General features: G+C 42.9%; 1 long non-coding RNA gene across 1 annotated transcript; it reads left to right on the top strand.

Moving 5' to 3' along the window:
- The first annotated feature begins 9,433 nt into the window (after positions 1 to 9,433).
- LOC116218228 lies at positions 9,434 to 10,387 on the top strand. Its single transcript, XR_004162758.2, has 4 exons — positions 9,434 to 9,648; positions 9,695 to 9,767; positions 9,857 to 9,935; positions 10,174 to 10,387. It is a non-coding gene; the product is annotated as an uncharacterized LOC116218228 (long non-coding RNA).
- Positions 10,388 to 10,776: the final 389 nt, after the last annotated feature.

Here is a 10,776-nt window from a genome sequence, read left to right as displayed (position 1 = left end):
AAGACACACACAGACACACATACTTGCACATACACACATACACACACACACACACACACACACACACACACACACAATATGCCAATCTCTAAGACACACACAGACACACATACATGCACACACACACATACACATTCAATATGTCCATGTGTAAGACTCAAACAAAAAAACATACATGCACATATACACACACACATACAAAAGGCTCAAAGCTTCACACAGCCAGCGGAAATGCTTCTTTTTAATGGAATATTGACCAGGCAGACATCAAAGACACAAGCTGTGGCAAAAATAACACTCAGTTATTACAGAGTATCTTTGCTCTCTGGCTGCAAAAAAAGAGAAGGCCATCAGATCGATATTGGTATTAATTGCTTTTCCTTCAGCTGAAATCCATGAGTCTTTTTAAGTGTAAGCGCAGTCGAGCTGTGGCGCTGACGCTAAAGACAGCAGGGGGGTTTGACAGGAGGGGCGACGGAGCGTCCTCAGCACACCCCCAGAAACTCGCCGGGTCGTTTGTCAAACGCGACGGAGCTCGAGGCCTCTGTTGCAAGGCCGTGTCCCACATCCCAACTTCCTCCGCCGGTGTGTGGGACAACTGTCGCCCGACACTTGCTTCCCAGTCACTTCTGATTTATCTCTCGGAGCGTCCTCATGGAATATTTATTCTAATTCCCGGGGGAATACTTTAAGGGAAAACCTTGATTACATGAGCAAAATGTTGTGGGCAGAAACGTTCTCAATGTGGCATCGATGATTCAAGGTCTCAGACACATGAGTGATCATGGGGTGTGGTGAGACGATGGTGATACGATGACTTGATGCCTGACTGCAATGCCAAGCGCTGAACAGGACCATGTTGTTTATTTTTTCCTTCCTTGTTCTTACTTTGCGATAATATCACCTTGGCCATGATGAGATGAAAAGGATTTCTTCTTTTATAGAAAACAAGTGGCCTGTTTATCATGGTCTGGAGGTACTAAACTCATAAACAACTCAAAAGTTAGCTGTTAAAAACACAGGTAATGCCTTTCTTTAATTGCTCCTTCTGGAGAGGATGTGCTGCAGCAGCAGCATCTGTTCAGAAAAATGACAAGGCTTTGTTAAAACCAACCAAGAGGGAATCAGGACATAGACAGACATACATAAGTGTCTTTTTTCCTGATTTCCTGTTTCTGCTCTCTCTCTCATTATATGCCTCTCTCTCATTATCTGCCTCTCTCTCTCTCTCTCTCTCTCTCTCTCTTTCTCTGTCTCAGTTCTCACACATACACACACACTTTTCCTCTTTTCCTTCAACTCTTTGCCCAGAAAGTTCGCCAGCCAAGTCCTGTGAGGCACGGTGGCAAACAGATGCATTAAACATCACACCCAGAGGGCACAGGCTCCTTTCCACTGCGCCCTCTTTATCCATGGGCCACTGGGTCACCGCCACGCTTTATATAAAACCATCAATTACCCCCTCCGATTTTACCTCTGCCTGCAGAGCCATGCAGGGACCCATTACCCTCCATGAGAAAGCAAGACAGGCGAGAGAGAGAGAGAGAGAGAGAGAGAGAGAGAGGAGATTGAGAGAGAGAGAGAGTAAGAGAAGAGAGAGAAGGGCTACAGAAGAAGAAGAGAGTATATGGAGAGAAAGTGAAACGTAGGAGAAGAGAATGAGCGCTACAGTCGCTAGGAAACACAAGGTCCTTACATATATTTATATTCCTCCTTTTTTCCCCCAGACACAATACAACACCCCTTATTATGTTTTAGTGCGAGCCTGTATTTGGATGCATTGTCCCTCAGTTTCTCCTGAATCTTTCAGTATGTGGTGGCCAACCAGTTAATAATCTCCGACTGTATGTATATATCTACTTGTTATTTCTTTGAAATCCCCTTAATTATTAAGGCATTCTCTTTCATGATGGGTCTTTCATGGGTGGGTGTCTCAGTTGTGCGGAGACGAAGGGGGAGAAACGAGAGACATGAAGGAGAGAGAGGGAGAAATACAAATAGGGATGTGGCGGGGACGTCGGCAGGAGGGAGCACAGGTGCAGTGCGTGATGGAGAGAGCGCTGGGCTGAGAGGCACAGAGGTGGGAACAGATGGGACTGAAAGAAAGACAGGGAGGAGGAGAAAGAGGAATTATGCGGGAACGAAAATAAGGAGTTAAGGAGCAGAGAGACAGGAAGAGATGAGCACAGTGTGTGTGTGTGTGTGCGTGTGTCTGGGTGTGTGTGTGTGTGTGTCTGTGTGTGTGTGTGGTTATGTGTGGGTGTGTGTGAGTGTGTGCGTGTGTCTGGGTGTGTGTGTGTGTGTGTGTGAGAGTGTGCGTGTGTCTGGGTGTGTGTGTCTGGGTATGTGTGTGTGTGAGTGTGTGTGTGTGGGGGGGGGGGGCAGGCTAAACCTGTCAACTGTCAGCTGTACAGAGAAAGGAAAAGAAAGCAGGACTATGGAGAGAGAATAAGAAAGAAACAAAGGAAGAAAGAGAGAGAGAGAGAGAGAGAGAGAGAGAGAGTAAGGTAAGGGGGACAGAGAGCGAGAGCTGCAGCGCTGAGTCTGAGAGCCATACATGAGCGCTTGTGATGGCTGCGGAGCCGTGAATGAAAGGTGTGCTATCTACAAAAGGACCAGACTGTTTGATTATTCATTTAACCTGGAAGGGCAGAAAACCCAGCTTATGATTATACACCCAATCATGCAGCCATAATGGGGAAGAATAGACCCACCACGTGCTGACCAATTCTGCTATTCACAATGAACGACAAAGGTCTTTCATCTGCTTAACAGTATTCTCATGAGAAGGTTAATGATTTCCGTGACTGTGTAAAACTTCAATGTGCGACACAGAAAATGAGTTTTGCCCATTACATTGAACCACAGTGAGATCTATGTGCGTCATAAACCTTTAATTGTGTAAACATTTGAACATCAGATGCTTCTTTCTGATGAATAGGCATTGCACTAACATTTGTTGTTCTTTAATAATCACAGTCTTCTGTGTGTGTGTGTGGGGGGGGGGGGGGGTGTTGTTCGCAATGGAAAAAAAGATCCACTTCTGAGTGAAGCTATAATGCTTGTTGGTGCCTTTAAACAGATTCTTTTTGTAGAGTTCCAGTCTGTGTGGTTGAACGTGTGTGAGTATCTTTAGCTTTGCCCTCACCTCCTGGAGACAGAGAGATATTTTAACACTGGACATTAAAGAATTAATGACTTCCTTTACCCCTCCCACCGCTGCCGGCCAGCTCCTTAGAGCTTCACATGAGAAATGAGAGGCGTCAGATGAGAGGGAGAGAGAGAGAGAGAGAGAGGGAGAGGGAGAGGGAGGAAGAGGGAGGGAGAGTGAGAGAGAGGGAGGATGAGAAAGAGGATGAGAGGTAAGGAGAGAGAGAGAGAGGGAGAATAGAATCTTTAGGAATATAGGTGCAATGACATTAAACATGTTAAACATTAAACATGTCAACACAACATTTAAGAACTTTTGGGAGGACATGAACCACATGACAGCTAAAATAAAAAGTTAAAATGCCGCTGCCCCACTGTAAACTTAGGTTACTTTACTTATGTCCACCTTTAGAACATTAGTCTACAAACTTCTTGTTGAGTTTGAGCAGCAGCTGATTTTCAAGGTGAGTAGAGTTCATCCGGGCTCGCTTTGCATTGAACAGCAATCCAGCACAGCTGAAGAGTCACTCGCAGGCGGCCGAGGCAGGTAGGCCAGTATTGAGTTTCCAGGACAGTTTTTTGATATTCTGAAAGGCGTTCAGCAGATCCATATTGACTGAGACACAGGCTAGGTACCCTTCTAACTCCCCTGTACCTTCTGACCTTTTGGACTTCATTGAGGAAAATAAATCATCTTCATCTGATGAATGTTGTCCGACTTGCTCCAGCCTCCAACATCTGGTCAAGGTGTTGTCTGACATAGACTAGACCTGTAGAATGACAAACAACATTTCTGACAATTAAGTATTGAGCTGCCATCAAGAGTGCATCATAACACAGAAATAGCTATAAATAGCAACTTGAGATGACAGACCTACAGTATATATACAGAATTATAGCATTATTTTCTATTTCTACATGAATCACAATTCATAATCCTCAATTCTTGCTAACCGAGACCCCTGAGCATGAACATGAAAGACCTGCACGTTGCAAAGCCACCACTTATCTGACTAAACATCGTGATAAATTCCAGATAACGACATACACATTGACTTGTCCAACTGTCTGACAACGATGGTCTGCGCATTCACGTTGCTCTGTTTCAAGGCATGGGAGCCAGCAAAATGATTAGCCTAATATCAGTTTATGAGGTGTATTTCATTGCTGATGACTGATCTACAGTCTTTAACACAATATGAGAGACTGAACATAATAATTATTATTAGTCTATTGGATGACGGCTGTCGACGTTAGCATACTCAGGGCGGTTGCAAGCGCTAGCCAAAATGAGGCTACTAGTGCCATGAAACGCATATTTTGCTTAATGGAGCAAAGCTAACTAAACGACAAAAATGCTGTCTGAACTACTAATGGAAAGGGACAAATACTGTACTTACCAACACATGCTTGCGCAGATTTGAAGATGAATTTTTATAAGCAGAAAGTTCTGACTGGCGGGTTAGGCACAGTTTACACAGCATTATATAGCTGTTGCCTCTTTTACGTTGGAAGGCAAACTGCTTGCTGAGATGTGGCCACGGGTTTTCTTCATCTTCTTTAATTTCAACTGGCGGAAAGTTCGGTGCTTCAGCTTGTTGGTTGACCGCAGCTTGTTGGCAGTCCACACTATCATCTTCCTCCATCTCTATCTCTCGTGACTCGGCACCGGTGCCGTGCATCGACTCCATCATCCACTCTATGCAGCATCCACCACTGCAGCGAGAATTGTCGTTCGCGATTCCCACCTTGAACTATGTTTTTTTTTTTTTTTTTACTCAGTAACGGATGTAATTTCCAATGTAGCGAAGTACAATACTTCAGTCAAAATCTACTTAAGTAAAAGTAAAATTACCGGTTTCAAAAACTACTTAAAAATTACAAAGTACACAAAAAAACTACTCAATTACAGTAACGTGAGTAAATGTAATTCGTTACTTTACACCTCTGTACATAATGCACTATGTATCTAAAAACGACGGGGCCAAAACAGCACTGAAACACTCTAAACCTAAGATACCTTTCTGGAAATCACACAATAATCACACAATAAAGAAGGTGTTGATTTGGCAGTAAACTATATAAATACATTTTTTGAAAAGGCAGCAGAAAAGGTACAATTAAAGAAGAAAACAATAAATCCTACATTTAGCAAGAAGGCAATTGGTTTGCCAAAACAAAAAGCACAAAGACCTGAACAATATTCACATACGCCTACTTTACTGTGAAATGGGCAGAAATATAAATGTACATTCAGATTTAAAAAGTACAATATACCAAATAACACCTGGGAGTAATAGAGCAGTCAGTTAATCACAATTATTTCTGGACCAACTGGAACAACTTGAAACAATTTCAGGAAATACATTTTGTTAGGAGAAAATTCACCCTAGTTACCTCAGGACTCCGGAGCTGCATATAAGTACATTTATTAGACAAACAACAATTGCAATTGGGCTCACTCACAAAACAAGTATGAAAGTGAAGCCCTGATAAACACATCGCACAAGGTTTATATAGACAGAAGTTGAGCGTTCAGCGAGATAACCACGTGGTGGATTTCTGATATCCGAGGCAAGGATGGAAGTTTTGCAAGGTCGGAAGAAGCACAGTTCGAACCTTCTTATCACTTCTGGTCTAAACATGCTCTTGTACATGTGCAGACTAAGTGGCACCTAATATTCTAAGTTACACACACGCAGAAACACAGAAAAGCCATGTTCCTGCTTACATAAGTACATGATTCATATAAGGTAATTAATAATACAAGGCACTTGATTATTATATTCTTAAGTCATTAACAGTGTTTGGAAATTATCTCCATCAGTCCCTCCTTTTATCCGTTTCAATGGATAATTCAGAATCACAATCAAAATCATAATTCAAATCAAAATCACAAATCATCTTTCTTAATTCGTCAATTATCAATTTCAATGGATAACCTCAAAATCATCACTCTGAGCTTCATCACATGGATTTTCGGAACAGAGATCATAACTGAACATCACTCCATAAGTTAATCATTTAAAATGTCATCATATTTCTCATCACACATTTGTATACTTTGCATTTGTAGGCCAACATAGTGGATGTCGACTGTGTGTGTGTCATTAGCTCGCCTAGGCTTCAGATAACATTCGAACAAGGCCTCTTTGCTGTGTCCTTGAAGGCCCTGTTCCCCATCAGGCATTCTGTTGGACAACTTTTTGCATCTTTTGTAGGATCAGATCTAAGTCTTTCCCATCTCGGGTGTTATCAGGGACATATGTGCAACATTGGTCAGTACCAAGCATGACACAAATGCCTCCATTCATAGCAGTGAGAATTTCAAGCACAGTTGTGTTTTGCCGCGTTAACCTGGAGTTGGCGTGTAGTTCTTCTCTGATCTTTTGTAGTCCGTCTGTGGTCAGGTTCTGGGACTTCATCTCAGCGTAGTAAAGGAAGTTAATCCAATCTGTGTGTGTTCCGATGACGCACCAGGGGCAGAGGGTAGATGCCAGGCCATTGGCTGCTGGGTTCAAGGCTTTGTAGTGGTCTGGAATGCCTCAGGGAATGCCCAGGCCATCGGACCAGATCCCGCTGTCATCCCCTGCTTCTCTCCTCCCTCGTACGGAATGCATTGGAACGTTCCTCAGGTACTGGTGAGTCTTGGACCTGGGGGAAATCTGAAAAGGTTGTACCAACATTGTTCTAGCACAAGGCCCAGGCCAACCCACAGGTAGTGTAGCTCTTAATTCACCATCCCCACTTATCAGCTATGGCTATATCCCGTATGCCATTCAAACACATCCCCGCTATTCTACATTCAGTGGAAGTATTTAACTGTATTTCTTTCCCACTATCTATCACATTTTACATTGTGTCCAGTGTCCTAGGTGTGGATCGTTCTTTTCCCCATGTTTTAAATAGCATTCAAACAGAGCATCTTTTCTAATAATGTGTGGAGGTGGGGCAACATTGTCTGGCATGTAGGGTCAGTTAAAATGTGAACAGTCATGCTGTATAGCTGTATCATTAAACGCCCTACTTCCCATCATCAGCAAACATTCTGCAGAACACATTGGCTGTTGTATGTAGTTACATTGGGCAGGAAGATATGAACATTCTTTTCTACGACACGAGGTGTCCGCTGGATGGCACATCTCACACGTGCACTTGATAGCTAAGAGTAAGTTGACATGTTTCTTCCAGGCTTCAGTTTCTCTAAATTCTTTGTCGCAGTGATCTATGTCATAAGGTACAGGGGTCGCCAGGAGTGGTTTGGTCAGCATCCTGGGCCCTGCACAGACTAAACAGACTAAACTAACTTGTGGTACTTGCGTTCTGACGGTCTGATTTACCCATTTCCATCACGGATGATCTTTAGCCAGGCCCCATCGTGGATATTCGTCCAGGGCCTGTGTTTGCTCATTCATAAGTATGTTACTAGAACAACAATGTAAAATCCTACAGTCGTTGCTAAGAGTCCCCCACATCCTTTGGCCCACTTTTTGGTAACCTCCCATGACTTTGCAGAGGAAGAGACCTCTCACCCCACAATTTCCACTAGGTTCTAATCCCCCAGGACAGTACTGTATCTTCTGCCAGCGGTTGAGACGAATAGAATCTAAACATCTAAACCCCTTTGTAGGCTGGTCTTCTGTCACAGTGGGCACACCCTGGAAACAGCAAAGAAAGATGATCTTTATTCCTCTGCCTCAGTCGTGTGCAGGCTTACCCGTTTGCATTGAGCCAGAAGTATCCACGTGGCTCTATCAGCTATTTTGACTGCGGTAGGTGTTGACAGTAGCACTTGTTATGGTCTGTCCCACTTGGGCGAATGGCAGTGTTTTCTTTTGAGGCTGTTGTTTAGGACACAATCTCCTGGCCCAACCTTGGATACAGCCTCACAGTGTTCCTGTGTAGGGGAGAGAAGTCTGAGAGCATTTAGTTTCGACATCATCTTTGCCATATATTCTGCAAATGTATATTCAATCTCTTTGTCTGTTTCAATAAATAGTTTGAGAGTTTAGGCAGTGTAGATTCTTCCATACATCATTTCAAACAGTGATAACAACATGCATGCTTAATATCACTAATTTCACTCTTGGATTCTCAATTAACTTTTAATAGTTTGGTTCATTCTTTTCTACCAGTCCTGCTGACTGGGGGTTGTATGAACAATGGCTGTCTATGGCTAGACAATATTTCTTTCTTTCGTTGGGATTTAACTCAATAAAATCAATAATGAATGATTAAACATCTTTCTCATGAAATATAAATAAGAAGTATAAATATATATGCTTACTATCCCCACTTATTGAGGCATGTTTTTACCATGGCTCAATATTACAGCATATCTTTTAGTATTGTGAGATCTAATTCTTCAATTGTGTACGTGTCTGATGGTTGTTGTAGTGCGGCCTGGTTAGTGGCCTTGTCAGCTTTTTGGTTTCCTAATGAAACCGGGTCTTTTGCATGTGTGTATGCACAATCAGGGAAATCTGTTCTGCTGCTTGTGCGGAATAGTGTGGAAGTAGTGGCTATACGTTCAAGGTTTATTTGCTTGAACCATCAACAAACAATAGTTAAATCAGCTTCTGGAAAAGGCATATCTTGTAGGTCAGCTCTGGCTGCCATAGTTTTATCTGTTCTCTGCTGTAAGTAAAAGTGTAACTGGGTTAAATGTCACACAGCGCTCAATATTGATATGAGGCTGAGTGAGCAAACAAAAAATTAAAAAATTTAAAAGAAATAAGCATGTGGAACTTTCAGTGTAAGTGTCTGTTTAGTACAATAGGAGCAGAGGCCTGCAGCCACTACTGCTTGTAAACATTCAGACATTGCTTGGGCTACTGGATCTAGCCGTGTTGAATAGTATGCCACTGGTATCAACTTTAAGTCCCCACTTATCCATTAACACAGATGTTATATAACCTTTTTTTTACAGTCTACAGTTTGTACGAATGGCTTTGTCATGTCCTGGATGTGCTAAGACATACTTTATTTCTTTGTCTGTGGCTGTGGTGCTTTTTAAAGATAGCTTTATTTTAGTGGGCCATAGCTGCAAATTTTGTGGCCTTGTTTCTGCTAAAAATCTTAACAACACCAGGGTATGTTGTTTACAGGTCTTCTTATCTGGAGGAACAGCATATTCTTTTGAGCCAGCACTCACCCCCCACCCAGTCTGTGTTAGTCCAATGCATCAGTCTAGGTTAATGTAGTTAGTGTGACAGGCTTCAATTTCTCTTTAAATCTTTTTGGGGCTAAACAGTTGTAGCCTGGGCACCAGGTTAGGACTAGGCTCCATTAGTCTCTCTCCTTTGTGCGCTCTCTTCCCAGTGCCAATCACGTCACTAATTGGGGGGTGGAGTGGGCATCTGGTAGGCCACCTAAATGCCGTAGAGGTAGGCGTGTATATATATAGACACCTGGGGTCCTTATGCCGGTATGTTATCACTCTGCTGCTGGCACTGGCGTGAGGAAGCAATGATGTGGGTGCTGTCTCGAACTACGAAGGTATGTCAAAGCGGGTTACCATGCTAAGAAATGTTTGTTTCAATAGTGTGTATGGGGAAGCAGACGCTGATTTGAACCGCGGTGTACCAGTGTTTTGCGTGATCATTTCCATGGACAAGGTACGATAATGTAACGGCAAGCATAACCGTTGTTGTACACTGTTTTTAACTGACAGATTGTAATATGATGTGTGTTTGTTTTCACCCAGCACCCGCTGGGTATTGTGGCTGTCGTGGGGTACCTGCTATAAACGTAGCGTTCCTTGCATCCGGTAACGTGAGCGGCAGGTACGTCTCTGAGTTATGCTCTGCCGTAGTGGTGTAGCTCATTTGCCCGGAGGAATGTGCATAGATGCTATTTCCCTGGTCGCTTTATAGCGATTTAATAGTAGGCCTGCCTTTTATATTGACCACTTTGTCATGTGGCATCTTTATCCTGTTTGTTGTGATGAATAAATCTAGATCATGAATTGTATTGCCAATGGAATGTGATCAACCGGTATTAATTGTCTGTTTATGTTTTTAGACTGTTTAACTGCAACCAGCATTTGGAGTGTTGCTGTTGCTGTTCTCTACACGTATGATTGTGGTGGTGATTATTGTTTAACTAGATTTTGGTTTGTTTTTCCTCTAGCCTGTTGATTGTAACGAGTATTGTAGTGAGAGTGCAGTTATTGTACATCACAGGCTAGAGTGGTTTCTTTATTCCTTTGTTTTGTCCCCCCTCCCTCTCGTGTAGCCACCCTCGGTGGTGGTGGAGCCAGGGTAGCATACAGGGCCCTTTTGAGAAGGCAATCTCCCTAGTTCCCCCTCTTGCACTTAATGTGTAGCTTAGACGTGTGACAGGAAGTTGCTGTGAAGCATGAAGTCTTAAGTCCCTAAATTAAGTTTATCAGAGTGACATTTAGTTGCAGTGTGTCTATAGACAGTGATCACGTGTGATTGGGACCCTAACCCTTCTAGTTGTGGTTCTCATTGTCTTCTCTGGCTCCTGTGCCGTTAGCTTGGCTATTCCCCACTGTATTCCCTTGTTATTTATTTTACTGTTGACCAACCAAACCAGCACTTTAATACCATGTATTAATAAAAAAGACTATTTTTATACTTTTCCAAGAACCTGTGTCTGTAC

The sequence above is a fragment of the Clupea harengus genome, chromosome 21 (assembly GCF_900700415.2).
Source record: "Clupea harengus chromosome 21, Ch_v2.0.2, whole genome shotgun sequence".
In the NCBI taxonomy this organism is placed as follows: Eukaryota; Metazoa; Chordata; class Actinopteri; order Clupeiformes; family Clupeidae; genus Clupea; species Clupea harengus.
Note: the sequence above shows the minus strand (reverse complement) of the source record. Positions and strands in the feature narration are given on the sequence as shown.